This window comes from Macaca thibetana, chromosome 2, assembly GCF_024542745.1.
Source record: "Macaca thibetana thibetana isolate TM-01 chromosome 2, ASM2454274v1, whole genome shotgun sequence".
Taxonomy (NCBI): Eukaryota; Metazoa; Chordata; class Mammalia; order Primates; family Cercopithecidae; genus Macaca; species Macaca thibetana.
Window position 1 is genome coordinate 148,881,948 of NC_065579.1, and position 15,212 is coordinate 148,897,159.

The 15,212-nt window shown below is 43.3% G+C and overlaps 1 long non-coding RNA gene across 3 annotated transcripts in view; it reads left to right on the plus strand.

Annotated features, from left to right (window-relative positions):
• Positions 1 to 15,212, plus strand: part of LOC126949182 (uncharacterized) — an 86,554-nt gene that overhangs the window by 68,166 nt on the left and 3,176 nt on the right. Inside the window, exons 2-5 of one of the 3 annotated variants that reach the window (XR_007723597.1) lie at positions 9,851 to 10,026; positions 10,110 to 10,217; positions 10,464 to 10,601; positions 11,944 to 12,018. This is a non-coding gene — a long non-coding RNA (uncharacterized LOC126949182). Of the gene's footprint in view, positions 1 to 9,850; positions 10,027 to 10,109; positions 10,218 to 10,379; positions 10,602 to 11,943; positions 12,019 to 15,212 lie in introns of those variants that run through there. The other 2 variants (XR_007723598.1, XR_007723596.1) reach the window with 2 other exon arrangements.

The window sequence follows — 15,212 nt, forward strand, 5'->3', positions numbered from 1 at the left end:
TGCTTAGCCAGCTGCAGGTTGTCTACCGCAGGAATTGTAAATGCAAACCATTTACAGTCTTGCTCAGCTAAAGGGATAGTAAAGAAATAGTCTTTTAAATCTATGACTATTAAAGGCCAATTTTTTGGAATTATAGCAGGAGAAGGCAATCCTGGCTGTAATGCTCCTATAGGTTGTATAACCGAATTGCTGGCTCTTAAGTCAGTTAACATTCTCCATTTATCTGATTTTTTTCTTAATTACGAAAACTGGAGAATTCCACGGGGAAAATGTTGGAGCTATGTGCCCATTTTCTAATTGTTCAGTAACTAATTTCTCTAAAGCCTCTAGTTTCTCTTTACTTAACAGCCATTGTCTATCCAAATTGGCTTATCTGTTAACCATTTTAAAGGTGTAGGTTCTGGAGGTTTAACAGTGGCCGCCATCAAAAATGATATCCTAATCTTTGGCGGGAACTTTTTAAACCTTGCAAATTTTTTTTTCTAGTCCCATACCAGGGACATACCCCATTTCATGCATTATATGTTGACTTTGATGGCTATATAATTGTTCTGGAATTAGAACTTGTGCTCCCCATTGTAATAAATACTTTCCCCATAAATTTACAGGTATAGAAGTTATAATTGATTGAGTAGTCCCAGGTTGTCCATCGGGCCCTTCACAATGCAAAATATAACTACTTTGATATACTTCAGGGGCTTTACCAACTCCAACTATGTTAAATTGAGCGGGTTGAATTGGCCACGCGGATGGCCAGTGTTGTAGCGAAATGATTGAAATATCTGCTCCTGTATCTACCAAACCTTTAAAATTTTTTCCCTGAATAGTTATCTCACAGGTAGGGCATTTATCAGTAATTTGATTTACCCAATAAGCTGCTTTGCCTTGTTTATTTGTGCTTCCAAATCCTCCTGTTCATTTAATTTCACTTTTTCCCATTCCCACATACGGCACAATCAGGAGCTGTGCTATGCGCTCTCCTGGCTCTGCTTTCCAGGGAACAGAAGTAGATATAACAATTTGAATTTCCCCATTGTAATCTAAATCAACGACTCCTGTAGTAGTTGTACTTAAACTAGACTTTCCTAAAAGTCTAGTTTTAGGACCCTGCTGGCAAGACTCCTCTTGCGACCTTTTGCGGGGGTTCCCCAGGCAGAAGGCTCACAGCTTTTGTGCAGCATAAATCTACTGTGGCACTGCCGGCTGTGGCAGGGGACAGACATTGCACAGGGGTGAGGGAATGGCCTGACCTGGAAATGCCCCGGTTTAGAATGGGGCCAAGGACGGGCCCCTCATGGCGTTTCCCAAAATCGGGTTCCCTTCTTTATCAAACTTAGAATGACACTGATTAGCCCAAAGTTTTCCTTTTTTACATTTTGGGCATATTTCAGGCTCAGCAGTTTTCTTTTTTCCCCTATCTGGCAGCCTGACTTGCTGATTTTTTCTACATTCTTTTTAGTATGACCATGCTTCCCACAGTTAAAACAAGCTCCAGAAAACAGAGTATTTCCTTTATCCACTCTCAGTCCTGCCATAGCCTGTGCCAACAAAGTAGCTTTATGCAGATTACCTCCGATACCATCACAGGCCTTGATATAATCAACTAAATGTGCTTTCCTGAATTTAAAAGGAAAAGGCTCAATCCGTTGATCTGGGGGGTGTACTCTTAACAGGGAACTACCAAGCCTTTTATCACCCTCTCACCTAGCTTGCTGAATTCCTGCCTGAATAGAACTAAGAGTGGTCGCTCAAGGCACTGCTTGAACAGTCACTGGGGCTACTTTTCGCCCAGTGTCCTCTGGAAAAGAAAGGTCTGGAGGGTCTTTTTCTTCAAAATAATAATGAGGGGGTACAGAAGGGTAGGTATGAACCTCTCCTTCCTTTACCACTTTAACGTTAGCTGGTAAATAAACATGATCTGTAACCTCTTGTGTTACTTCGCTATACTCTCCTTCCTCCTCATGATCAGTGTGAAAAAGTTCCAACGTGGAATGAACCAGACCCTACACTTGTCCCATTATTACCTTGACACTTCCGAGCTCCCCTTCTTACTCACCACGGGGATTGTTTTAAAAGTACTCGCGTGTCCTCCAGCTAGTTTTCTGTTCCAACCATTGCTCCGGCGACCCTTTAACCTGGATTTGAACCCCCACAAATGGATGCCACTTGCCGAGACCAGCTCGGTCGGGGAGACCCTAACCCAGTGGCACTAGAGGAATTAAAGACACACACACAGAAATATAGAGGTGTGAAGTGGGAAATCAGGGGTCTCACAGCCTTCAGAGCTGACAGCCCTGAACAGAGATTTACCCACGTATTTATTAACAGCAAACCAGTCATTAGCATTGTTTCTATAGATGTTAAATTAACTAAAAGTATCCCTTATGGGAAACGAAGGCATGGGCTGAATTAAAGGAATAGGTTGGGCTAGTTAACTGTAGCAGGAGCATGTCCTTAAGGCACAGATCACTCATGCTATTGTTTGTGGCTTAAGAATGCCTTTAAGCGGTTTTCCATCCTGGGCGGGCCAGGTGTTCCTTGCCATCATTCCCGTAAACACACAACCTTCCAGTGTGGGCATCATGGCCATCATGAACCTGTTACAGTGCTGCAGAGATTTTGTTTATGGCCAGTTTTGGGGCCAGTTTATGGCCAGATTTTGGGGGGCCTGCTCCCAGCAATAACCAGGGCTAAGAACAAGAAACAATCTATCTGTGAAAATTGTTTATGATATGCTGTTTTATATCACAGAATAGAACCTGTGTTTTGATTCACCACATTCCAAACACTCGTTTTTCAGAATCTACGAAGTGACATTTCTGAGATCACTGAAGCCTATTAGGAACAAATGAATATCCAGCTCTAAAAACTAGAAAGAAGCTATCTGTGAAAAGACTTTGTGATGTGCTGTTTCATATCACAGAATGGAACCTGTGTTTTGATTCACCAGTTTCCAAACAGTCTTTTTGTAGAATCTACAAAGTGACATTTCTGAGCCCGTTGAAGCCTTATAAAAACAAATACATATCCAGCCCTAAGAACTAGATACAAGCTATCCATGAAAATGCTTTGTGATATGCTGTGCAGCCTATGTTTTGAATGTAACCTATGTTTTGAATCACCAGGTTCCAAACACTCTTTTTGTAGAATCTACAAAGTGACATTTCTGAGTCCATTGAGGCCTATTAGGAAAAAACGAATATCCAGCCCTAATAACTAGAAACAAGCTATCTGTGAATATGCTTTGTGATGTGCTGTTCCATATCTAAGATTGAAACCTGTGTTTAAATTAACCAGCTTCCAAACACTCTTTTTGCAGATTCTATAAAGGGACATTACTGAGCCAATTGTTGCCTATTAGGAAAAAACTAATACCCAGCCCTAAAAACAAGAAACAAGCTATATGCGAAAACACTTCCTGATGTGCTGTTTAGTATCACAGAATGGAACCTGTAGTTTTTATCCACCGGATTCCAAACACTCTTTTCGTAGAATCTATGAAGCAACATTTCTGAGACCATGGAGTCCTATTAGGAAATAACAAATATCCAGTCCTTAAAAGTAGAAACAAGCTATCAGTGAAAATGCTTTTTGATGTGCTGTTTCCTATCACAGAATGAAACCTGTTTTTGATTCACCAGCTGCTGAACACTGTTTTCGTAGAATCTACGAAGTGACATTTCTGAGCCCATTGAGGCCTTATGGGAAAAAATGAATATCCAGGCCTAAGAAATAGATACAAACTATCCGTGAATATGCTTTGTGATTTGCTGTTTCATATTACAGAATGGAACATGTGTTTTGAATCACCACGTTCCATCCGTTTGTAGAATCTAGGAAGTGACATTCCTGAGCCCATTGAGGCCTATTAGGAAAAAACAAATACCCAGCCCTAAAAACTAGAAACAAGCTATCAGTGAAAACTCTTTGTGATTTGCTGTTTTATATCACATAATGGAAGTTGTGCTTTGATTGAACAGGTTCCAAACACTCTTTTTGTGGAATCTACGAAGCGACATTTCTGAGCCCATAGAGGCTTTGTAGGAACAAATGTCCAGCCTTAAAAACTAGAAACAAGCTATCTGTGAAAATGGCTTGTGATGTGCTATTTTATATCACAGAATGGAGCCTGTGTTTTCATTCACCAGGTTCCAAACCTGCTTTTTGTAGACTCTACAAAGTGACATTTCTGAGCCCATTGAAGCCTATAAAGGAAAAAATGAATATCCAGTCCTAAATACCAGAAACAAGCTCTCTGTGAAAACGCTTTGCCAGATTGGAACCTGTGTTTTAATTCACCAGGTTCCAAACACTCTTTTTGTAATTCTATGAAGTGACATTACTAAGCCAATTGGGGCCTATTAGGAAAAAAATATCCAGCCCTAAAAACAATAAACAAGCTATCTGTGAAAATACATTCTGATGTGCTGTTTAATATCTCAGATTGGAACCTGTATTTTGATTCACCAGGTTCCAAACACTCTTTTTGTAGAATCTAAAAAGTGACATTTCTGAGCGCATTGAGGCCTCTTAGGAAAATACAAGTATCCAGCCCTAAAAATTAAAAAGAAACTATTTGTGAAAACACTATGTGATACAGAGATTTATGTGTCAAAATTATTCCATGAATGTTCTGCATAGTTTTACATCGTGAAACCAGGTATTTTATCTTTTTTTCCCACCCACCGTATGGCCGTATTTCTTTGTGTGATTAAACTTTATGAGGATTTTTCATGATAGTTATTTAAAATTCCTCCTACCTCCTTTCTGGGTTTACCAAAGAGATGTCTATCTCCATGTATTCCCTGTACTCCATGGTCAGTAAAAGACACTTTCCTCTTTATTCCTTTGCTAAAACAGTAAGGAATGCCCTCATAGAAAGGGAGGAGATGTATGCCTTTTTTTTTTTAATTATAGAAGAAATTCCCTAAATACAATGTGCTATCCTGCAATGGATCTTGGAACAGAAAAAGGATGTAAGTGGAAAAACTAGTGAAATCCAAGCAAGATTTGTAGTTTAGTTAATAGTATTGTACAGATGTTAATTTCTTAGTTTTCATAAATGTACCATGGTTATGTAAGATGTCTAAGTAAAGGGTATAGGTGAGAATTGTCTCTACTCTTTGTAACTCTTCTTTAATTTGAAATTATTTCAAAATAAAAGTTTAAAATAAGTGAAGGAAAATCATACCTGTAGAAAATTTAGAAGATACATAAAAGCATAAAGAAGTAAAAAGTACACACTTAAAAATAAATGGAACACTTTACATATTTTGCACATCTATTTCCCATGGAAAGTAACAGTCCAGTAACTACCATATAGTATATACTTAATAAAGTCTAGGTCCTTTGCACTTAAGGCCATATTCCTTTGAGAATTGGACAAAATGAGTTGTTCCATGAAATAACCAAAGATTTAGAAAGGACTTGGCAATGAAGATTCCTAAGGGGAATATTTTGGCTCCTGAAGATCTTCACCTGGCAACAACAGCCTGGCTTCCTTTCTCCTTTCTCTCAGTTTTCCTTCTTTGCCCTTTCTTTTTTTAGACAGAGTCTCACTCTGTCACCCAGGTGTAGTGGTACATTCTTGGCTCACTGCAACCTCTACCTCCCAGGTTCAAGCGATTCTCCTGCCTCAGCCTCCCAAGTACCTAGGATTACAGGCACCTGCCACCACACCTGGCTAATTTTTATATTTTTAGTAGACAGGGTTTCACCATGTTGGCCAGGCTGGTCTTGAACTCCTGACCTCAGGTGATCCACCCGCCTTGGTGTCCCAAAGTGCTGGGATTTCAGGCGTGAGCCACCACGTCTGGCCCTTCTTTGCCCTTTCAACTCCTAGTCACTTTCTCAGAAGGAAGAAAAACATAGTAATAATTTGGATGCTTTTTCCAGAGCAGTCATTACCAGTTGTGGCCTCGTTACCTTCACTTGTTTTGTTTTGTTTTGTTTTGTGAAATGGAGTCTAGTTCTGTCGCTCAGGCTGGAGTGCCATGGCATGATCTCGGCTCACTACAACCGCTGCCTCCCAGGATCAAGCGATTCTTAGGCCTCAGGCTGCCGAGTAGCTGCGATTACAGGTATACGCCACCATGCCTAGCTAATTTTTGTATTTTTAGTAGAGACGGGATTTTGCCATGTTGGCCAGACTGGTCTTCAACTCCTGACCTCAAGTGATCTGCCCACCTTGGCCTTAAAAATTGCTAGTATTACAGGCGTGAGCCACCATGCCCAGCCACCTTCACTTGTTTTGATGCCTAGCTTCTCACAAATCAGAAGAAACACCAGTTTTATGACACCAGAGTTCCCAAAATTGCCTGGTTAAAAGGGAGGCAGATGCCAGTATTAGAGGAAGGACAGAGTCCAAAATTAGGACAGAGGAAATAATAGATGGACAGGAGAAAACAGAAAACCCCTCAAAGTGCACCAAAAAATACAAAAAACTTACCCGGATGTGGTGGCGGGTGCCTATAATTTCAGCAGGAGGTTCACTTGGACCCAGAAGGTGGAGGTTGCAGTGAGCCAAGATCGCGCCACTGCAGTCCAGACTGGACAACAGAGCGGGACTCTGTCTGAAAAAAAAAAAACAAAAACATTTTTAACTGTTTTAAGAAATCTGTTATAAGGAGTCCTCCAGGTGATCCAGTTGCAAACTCAAGTTTGGAAACCCTGCCATAAATTCTTTTGTGTGTCTTAACTGATAAAATCCCACCTTTGGATAAACCCAGTGCTCGTCTTCCACCTTACTTACACCTTGGCAGCTAAGCTCTGCTGGAGAAAAGCACTTGACTGGGTATTAATTGGTATCATAAATTCAGTCACCAGCCTCAGCTGGGTTCTGCCCAGCAAACTTACCTTTCTCAAGATGCTTATTCTCTTACTCTCTTAGGGTGGCCAGATTTAGGAAAGACAAAAAAAAAAAAAAAAAAAAGAAGGATACCTAGTCAAATTTGAATTTCAGAGAAACATACTACTTACCATAAAAAATTATTTCATGTTAAACTGAAATTCATATTTGGCTGGCCATCCAGATTTGTCGTTGCTAAATCTGGCAACCCTCACTAAGAAAGATATGTAGTCCTCAGGGCAGGCCATTTGGAGGAGAGCTGGAGGTGACATGGGAGAAAACCAGCATGGACAACAGGGAGGGAATGCAAGCCCTGTCGGTCCTTGTGGCTCTGACCTTGACGGTGTGGATATCCTGCTGAAGCTGGGACCTTTTGTCGCAGAGCTAAACACATACACCTGGCCCAGAAGTCAGAGATGCTGGAGGAGAAGTCGGGGCAGCTGCAGGCCTGGCTTTGGCTCACACCAGTGAAGCAGGCCAGTAACTCAGTGACAAAGTGTGTGAGCTACACAATGACTGTTGCTTCACTTCTGCCCTCAAAATCTCCCACAAAAATCTCTCTGTGGACCATCCTAACTGGAAACATGTCGGGAAGGGAATTTGGGGAAATGTAGTTCAATCTAGGCAAGGTGACACATTATAATGTCATCATACCTATTACTCATTTTAAAAAGAGACTTGAGGTCGAGTACCAGGGACAAATGAATAATTTGCACAGAAGAAATAGTTACCCTTGGGCCGGGTGCAGTGGCTCACACCTGTAATCTTAGCACTTTGGGAGGCTGAGGTGGGTGGATCACGAGGTAAGGAGTTCGAGACCAGCCTGGCCAATGTTGTGAAACCCTGTCTGTACTAAAAAAAAAATACAAAATTAGCCAGGCATGGTGTGCACCTGTAATCCCAGCTACTCAGGAGGCTGAGGCAGGAGAATCGCTTGAACCCGGGAGGCAGAGATTGCCCGTGAGTCAAGATCATGTCACTGCACTCCAGCCTGGGTGACAGAGCGGGACTCTGCCTTAAAAAAAAAGAAAGAAAAAAAAAAAGAAAAAAGACAAGACAAGAAAAGTGAAATAGCTACCCTTTGTTGAATGCATATACATTCAACACTTCTTATCTATAAAATACACTTTACATAAATTTTGCTTATATAGATGACCTCTATACAAACTATACAGTTTTGTATACAGGTATACAAAACTATACAATTTTAGTTGTAACAATGCTTCAATGCTGGTATTATTAATAGCATTTTATAGATGAAGAAACTAAGAAAGAAGTGGAAAAATTTGCCCATGAACATACAAGCAAGGGAAAGAGCTGTTATTTGTAGTCAGGTCTCTCCAAAGCCTATATTCCTAACCACTGTACACTGTGTTATCTGGACTCCCAACAAACTGTAGACTTCCATTTCATAAGCATTAAATCTGCAGTCTCCAGGCCACCTGGGAAACCTTCACACATTGCCACTCCTCTGTGATTTTCACCTGACACCACTGGTTTGGGAACAAGTTCTTGAAGTGCTTGTTACACTCCCTGAGAACTCCCTTAAGTTGGAATCCCAGCCCTTCCACTTAGTAGTTGGATGGCCCTGGGTGAGTTACCTAACTTTCATCAGCCTCACCCTCTTCATTAGGGCAGTTAATTCCCACCTTATGAAATCGTGGGAAAGATCAGATTACACTAATGCCAAGAAAACATCTGATACAGCCTGACTGTCCTAGACATTCCACCAGTAAGAGTTTCCCGCATTCCTTAATGAATTCGCCACCACTTCCTATATCCAGGCTGAAGACCCTTTAAATTATACCTTTCATCCTAATTTCTTACTCTTCCTCCAGGTCTGTATTTCCTGTTTCCCACTTGGAGACATAGCAAACCCCCAGTCATCTTACATCTGAGCCATGATTCCCAGTTCTTTGTACTCTCAATGCCACCTTTGATGCCATCTTTTAGTCTTTTAGCTTACTTCCTTAAAATCATCTCCATTTCCCTCTCCCTCTGCCTTGCTCAGACATCATGCACGCAGCATGACTGTCTTTCCTGAGCCACTGGAGAAAAGAACTTTCCATTTGTAGCGCCATATTTTTAAAAGAATGTTGGCAAATCAGTGCAGATTGATCAGGGTGATGGGGCCTGGAAACTGGCATATGCCAGAATGAGTTTGGTGGGGGGTGGGGTTTGGGGGTTTTGTTTATTTGTTTGTTTTTGTCTTAAAAGCAGAAGTCCAAAGTTTGTCAGTGGGAAGAGAAGGTCCTTTGCTCTGTGTCCTTCAAAGTGCAGATGTGATCCATAGAAAGTGAATTTCTGTTCAACATAAGGAAATGTTGAGGATGAGAGTCCCAGCCAATGAAGCGAGTGTGATCACATGAGGGTCTCTATCTTCCTCACCTACTTTGCTCATCCCATTGAAATGTATGAGGCTCTCAGCAAAGACCGATTCACCATCTGCTATAAGAATTAAAGAAACAACTCACCAAGCTTCAAGCATGTGCATAGTAGCACCTTTATTAAATGACCCTAGACCCTCTAGAATCATATGCAATCCATTTTGAATCTGTTTGAAACTAGTCTCGCCAGCACGAGTGATGTGTAGCCTAAAGCCTACCAATGGCAAAGAGGAGTTTACAGTTCCTCTCTGAGCCAGCCAGAGACTGAACTCATAATATTGCCCTAAATAATAGTCTACTTCTTTGCTGTAGCTATAGTGCTTTCAGTGTTCAGCTCGGATAGCCCCGGTTTCAGACCAGTCTTTTTGTTTGTTTGGTTTGGTTTGTTTTTTTTAAATAGAGATATGGGTCTCACTATGTGGCCCAGGCTGGTCTTGAACCTGGTCTCAAGGGATCCTCCCACCTTGACCTTTCAGAGTGCTAGGATTATATGTGTGAGCCACTGTCCCTGGCCCAGTTTCAGACTGTTAATGGTCGTTATATTAGTCAGCTTGGGCTGCCATGACAAAATACTACAGACTGGGTGGCCTAAACAACAGAAATTTATTTCTTGCAGTCCTGGAGGTTGGAAGTCTGAGATCAAGGTGCCAGCTGATTTAGTTCCTGATGAGGGCTGTCTTCCTCGCAAACAGCTGCTTTTTTCCTGTGTCCTTACATGGCAGAGAGAAAGTGCACATGTGTGAGTGAGCTCACCTCTCAAAGGCCCCATCTCCAAATACCATCACATTGAAGGTTAGAGCTTCAAACATGAATTTGTGGGGAGGGGAAAAATATTCAGTCTGTATCCATGGTCTTTCTTTTCTTTCTTACCAAAGTCATATTAGGCCAGGTGCAGTGGGTCATGCCTGTGATCCCAGCATGTGGGAGCCTCAGATGGGCAGATCACTTGAGGACAGGAGTTCGAGACCAGCCTGGACAACATGGTGAAACCCCGTCTCTACTAAAATACAAAAATTAGCCTGGCATGGTAGTGCATGTCTGTAGTCTCAGCTACTTGGCAGGCTGACGCACAAGAATCACATGAACCTGGAGGCAGAGGTGGCAGTGAGATGAGATCGTGCCACTGCACTCCAGCCTGGGTGGAAATGTGAGACTCTGTTTCAAAAACAAGCAAAGTCATATTAGTGAGACAGAGTTTTGTCTTTTTTGTTTTGTTTTGTTTTTGACAGGGTTTTGTTCTGTCGCTCTTGCCAGAGTGCAGTGAAACAACCAGGGCTCACTGCAGCCTTGAACTCCTGGGCTCAAGGGATCCTCCTTCTTCAGCCTCCTGAGCAGCTGGGATTACAGGCACATGCCACAGTGCCCAGGTAATTTTTTAATTTTTTTGTACAGATAGGGTCTTGCTATATTTCCTAGGCTGGTCTTGAACTCCTGGCTTCAAATCATCCTCCCACCTTAGCCTCTCAAAGTGCTAGGATGACAGGCATCAGCCACCTCGCTGATGTACATGGGCCACAGGAAGTTGGTGTGCTTCACACAGGCCAGAGTGACCGGCAGCATCTTCATTCTGGCTATTGCATGCCAGGGGCTGATGATGGTGCCTGCCTCCTGGATCATATTCAGAAGGGTTCCCTTATGGACATTGCCAGCAACGTTGGCATCATGTGGCCACATGATTCAGCAGATCTGGAGGGTGGACAGTATCTCAGGTGGAGGAGAATGCAGGTGTCTCCAAGCCTTATCTTTTCTTTTTCTTTAATTTTTTTGGGGGGGTTCACCTTTATTCTACGCCTATGCCTATGCTTACCCAAGACCTTATATTTTATTCCTTTGGGTTTTTTTGTTTTGTTTTGTTTTTTGTTTTTTGTTTTTTTTGAGATGGAGTCTCGCTGTGTCACCCAGGCTGGAGTGCAGTGGTGCGGTCTCGGCTCACTGCTACCTCTACCTCCCAGGCTTAAGCAATTCTTGTGCCTCAGCCTCCTGAGTAGCTGGGACTACAGGTACTCACCACCATGTCTGGCTAATTTTTGTATTTTCAGTAGAGACGAGGTTTCACCATGTTGGTCACACTGCTCTCAAACTCCTGGCCTCAGGTGATCCGCCTGCCTCAGCCTACCAAAGTGCTGGGATTACAGGCACGAGCCACCGTGCCGGGCCTCAAGGTCTTATCTTTTAAATAGCCCTTCTGCTCTTAAGAAGGTGAGAACCGAGTCAAAGGGACTTAACTGACTGAGTTCCCAACGGTACATGAAGGGTAAAGAGATCCTGCAATTCACGACCTGGGACCTCAGGCAAATGCAGATTGCTTAACCTCTATTGCATCATCTATAAACTGGGGCCAGTAATGTTCATGGGGATGTTCGAGGGATTAAATGACTGAATAAATTTAAAGCAATTAGAGTAGCCTAGCATGAAGAAAGCCCTCAAAAATGTTACAATCATTACTTTCTTTAAATGAGAAGTTGGCCTTAGATAGCTTCCAATGTCCACCCTCTACAGTGTTTTTGATCATCTTGTGGGTTTTTTTCCCTTTCCCCTCACTTTGTGAGCCTGCCCTTTCCTATCCATTTCCATAGCTAGTCCCCTGGTCTAGGGTTACATTCTTATGCTTGTTGGGATGAAACAAAGGAGAGCTTCCCATTTTCCCCCAAAGGGGATCTCTCAAACACCCCTATGTTTGCAGCCCTTTCTCTTAACGTCTCCTTTCAGCTCCTCCAACTCCCAGACTGTGTGGTTCTGCACAACAGTGAAGAAATATTGAGGAATCGAAACAAGCTGAGGCAGGTAAGTCCCAGCCCCTCCTCCACTCAGATGCCGGAGGCCTGACACCCGTTAGGCTGGTGCACCTGCAGCATTCTGCCCTGGGTTTGCCTTCGATCCCACCCCTGCAGCCTAGCCACCAGGAAACAAAAAACCTCCTCTCTGGGTTTTCTAAGCCCTACCTTTTGGTCAGGGCAGATCAGAACCCAGGAAACCCCGAACTCCAGATAGGCATCTGAAGGGAGAGGTGTCTCCACTCTGCCTCCAGGTCAGGTCCTCGGAACTACGCTTTGCCCTCACCTCACCTGACTGGTGCAGCACATCCAGCCTCATGCTCCTTGTTTTCTGGACAGTTTCCTTTTGTTGTGTTTGATTTCCTTCTCCCAAGTAGTCATCCAGTTTCCACAGTGAATCCTGACTGGCACGCTAGAGTGTACATTAATCTCTGAGCCTCCCCGGGTGAGTGCTAGCAGGCCTGAACACATACTTGAAAGGTTGTGCCTCCCTTGCCTCCTGTTCCAGCTTCCTACCATCCAAACTACACAAATCAGCAAGTACCTCTTCCATATTTGTTTTTTTTAGTTAGCAGAGTCTCGCTCTGTTGCCCAGGCTACAGTGCAATGGTACAGTCATAGCTCACTACGGCCTCCAACTCCTGGGCTCAAGTGATCCTCCCACCTCAGCCTCCCAACTAGTTGGGACTACAGGTGCCTGCCACTACACCCAGCTAATTATTAAACTTTTTGTAGAGATGGGATCTCACTATGTTGCCCAGGCTGGTCTTGAACTCCTGGGCTTATGCAATGCTCTTGACTCACCCTCCCAAAGCGCTGGGATTATAGATGTGAGCCACACCGTGCCCAGCCCACACTTTGAAGGGCAAGCAAGGTGTGGAATCCTAATTAGGGAAAAGGAGTCAGGCTGGTGGAATCAGGAGAAAGCAAAAAGAGAAAGCAGATAAGCTACAAGTCTGCCTTTCTTCACAGCCCAGGACACATAGCCCTCCTATGCAGATAATTCACACTCCTCCTGTGCCCAGCTATCACCAGACCCTTGGCTGATAGAAAATTGCAAGTTAGCTCACTGCAGCCTTGGCATTATCAGTATTGCACAAAGCCCTCTTCATCATATAGCATAAACACTATGCTATAAAATATCCAGCAAGCCTTTGTTTCTTTGCAGTCAGCTCGTCCCTTCTTGGCTGCCCATTGCTTTCTTGCAATGTATTTTCATACTTTCTCTAATAAATCTGCCATTCTTTTACCTACAACTGTCTTGGCAAATTATTTCACCCCCGTGCCACCAGCCCAGATAGTTGTCACTCACGCATGACACGAGGTACTAAATATTTCATCTTACAGGTAGTTGTGACCTTGGAGTTCTATGATTCATACAAACTGCACTTTGAGCAGCATCCTGTGAGAGTTTGTTAAAAATATAAATTCTCTGACCAACCCCAGATCTATTAAATCCATTTCGGGGCTTGGAGCCCAGCAATCTGTTTTCATAAGCATATTAGAATTTGAAAAGTGCTGTTTGTAGACAACATTGATGAGCATCGCTGTTATTCTTCTTCCTTCCCCAACCCTCAATAGCATGTCAGTTCTCTGAAGACAGGCCCTGTATTCTTTTATGTTCACCCTTACATCCCTACTACGTAGAATGTGTTTGGTACAGAGTCAGTGCTTAATAAATAATTTGTTCAAATAAGAATTTAGAAATTAACCACATCCCTCTTCCTAAGGTTTGTGTCTTCACTGATTGGCCAGACTCTTAAGTAGGGGGCTGGTGGGTGTGGAAAGGAAGACCTCATCCAGACTAAATTTTTGGTTCAACTTTGCAAATGCAGAGTGTGTGATCACAAAAGTCTTGGAGAGTTGGTTGGCTCATGGGCTTCTGAAATGTTGACCATTTTATACCCCAAACCCAAAGCACATCAGTCAAAATGAGCTGTTCAGATAGTGTGAGCAGCAAGCAGAAGAGATGCTAGAGCGCTGAAGCCTGTGGGTGGCCTCAAACTCACACAGCCCTTCTGCATCATACAACCTCTTAACAGGGTTCCTCAAAATAAGTTCATCTCATGCTTATCCCCAGACTACCTCTAGAGGAGACAACGAGACAGGGAAGGCAGAAAAAAACAACTTATGTTTAGGGGCCCCGCTAGAATGATTTAGTCCATTGATGTATCCCAGAGTCAACATCATTTTCTGCCACAAAGTAGGTGTTCAATAAATGTTTCTCTTTTTTTTTAAGAGACAGGGTCTTGCTCTGTCGCCCAGGCTGCCCTCGAACTGGACTCAAGGGATCCTCTCGCCTCAGCCTCCTGAGTAGCTGGGACTACAGGCATGTGCCACCACGCATAACTTTTTATTTTTTTATTAAGGGGGGGGGGGGTCTCACTATGTTTCCTAAGCTGGTCTCGAACTCCTGACCTCAGCAATCCTTCTGCCAAGGTCTCCCAAAGTGCTGGGGTTACAGGTGTAAGCCATTGTGCCTGGCCTATATTTCTTAAATGTTTGAAGAAAAATAAGCAAGATACCTTTGCTTTATAATGCTTGTGCTAAAAAGCCAATATCCTCTAGAATTGATATACTCCCTTAGTCTTGTCTTTCGAGGACATCCTGGATTTTTTTTTTTTTTTTTTTGAAACAGGGTCTCACTCTGTTGCCCAGGCTGGAGTGCAATGGCATGACCTTGGCTCACTGCAGCCTCCACCTCCCCAGTTCAAACGATTCTCGTGCCTCAGTCTCCTGAGTAGGTGGGATTACAGGCACCCACCACCATGCCTGGCTAATTTTTGTATTATTGTAGAGACAGGGTTTCACCATGTTGCCCAGACTAGTCTCGAACTCCTGGACTTAAGCGGTCTGCCCACCTTGGCCTCCCAAAATGCTCTCAAAATCGGCATGAGCCACCATGCCCAGCCTCATTCTAGAGTCTTGAAAAGACTCTACGTGAGTCCAGAATGCTATCTGTGACCGAAACACGCATCTGAGCCAAGTGCCCAAGGTCTTAGCCTTCAGGGAAGTTCCTTAATTCTCTCTTAGCAAGGCAGCTGGGTTGTGGGGCCTGCAGCGTAGCTCACACTCAATAAGCCAGCTCAGCATAGGCATAGGGAGGTCACCATGCCGATTCCAGGAATGCTTGCATGTCACTGAGAGCCATTGCCTTTATTTCTCACTGGAATCCCACGATCTCCTATCCCACTGAGAAGCTCA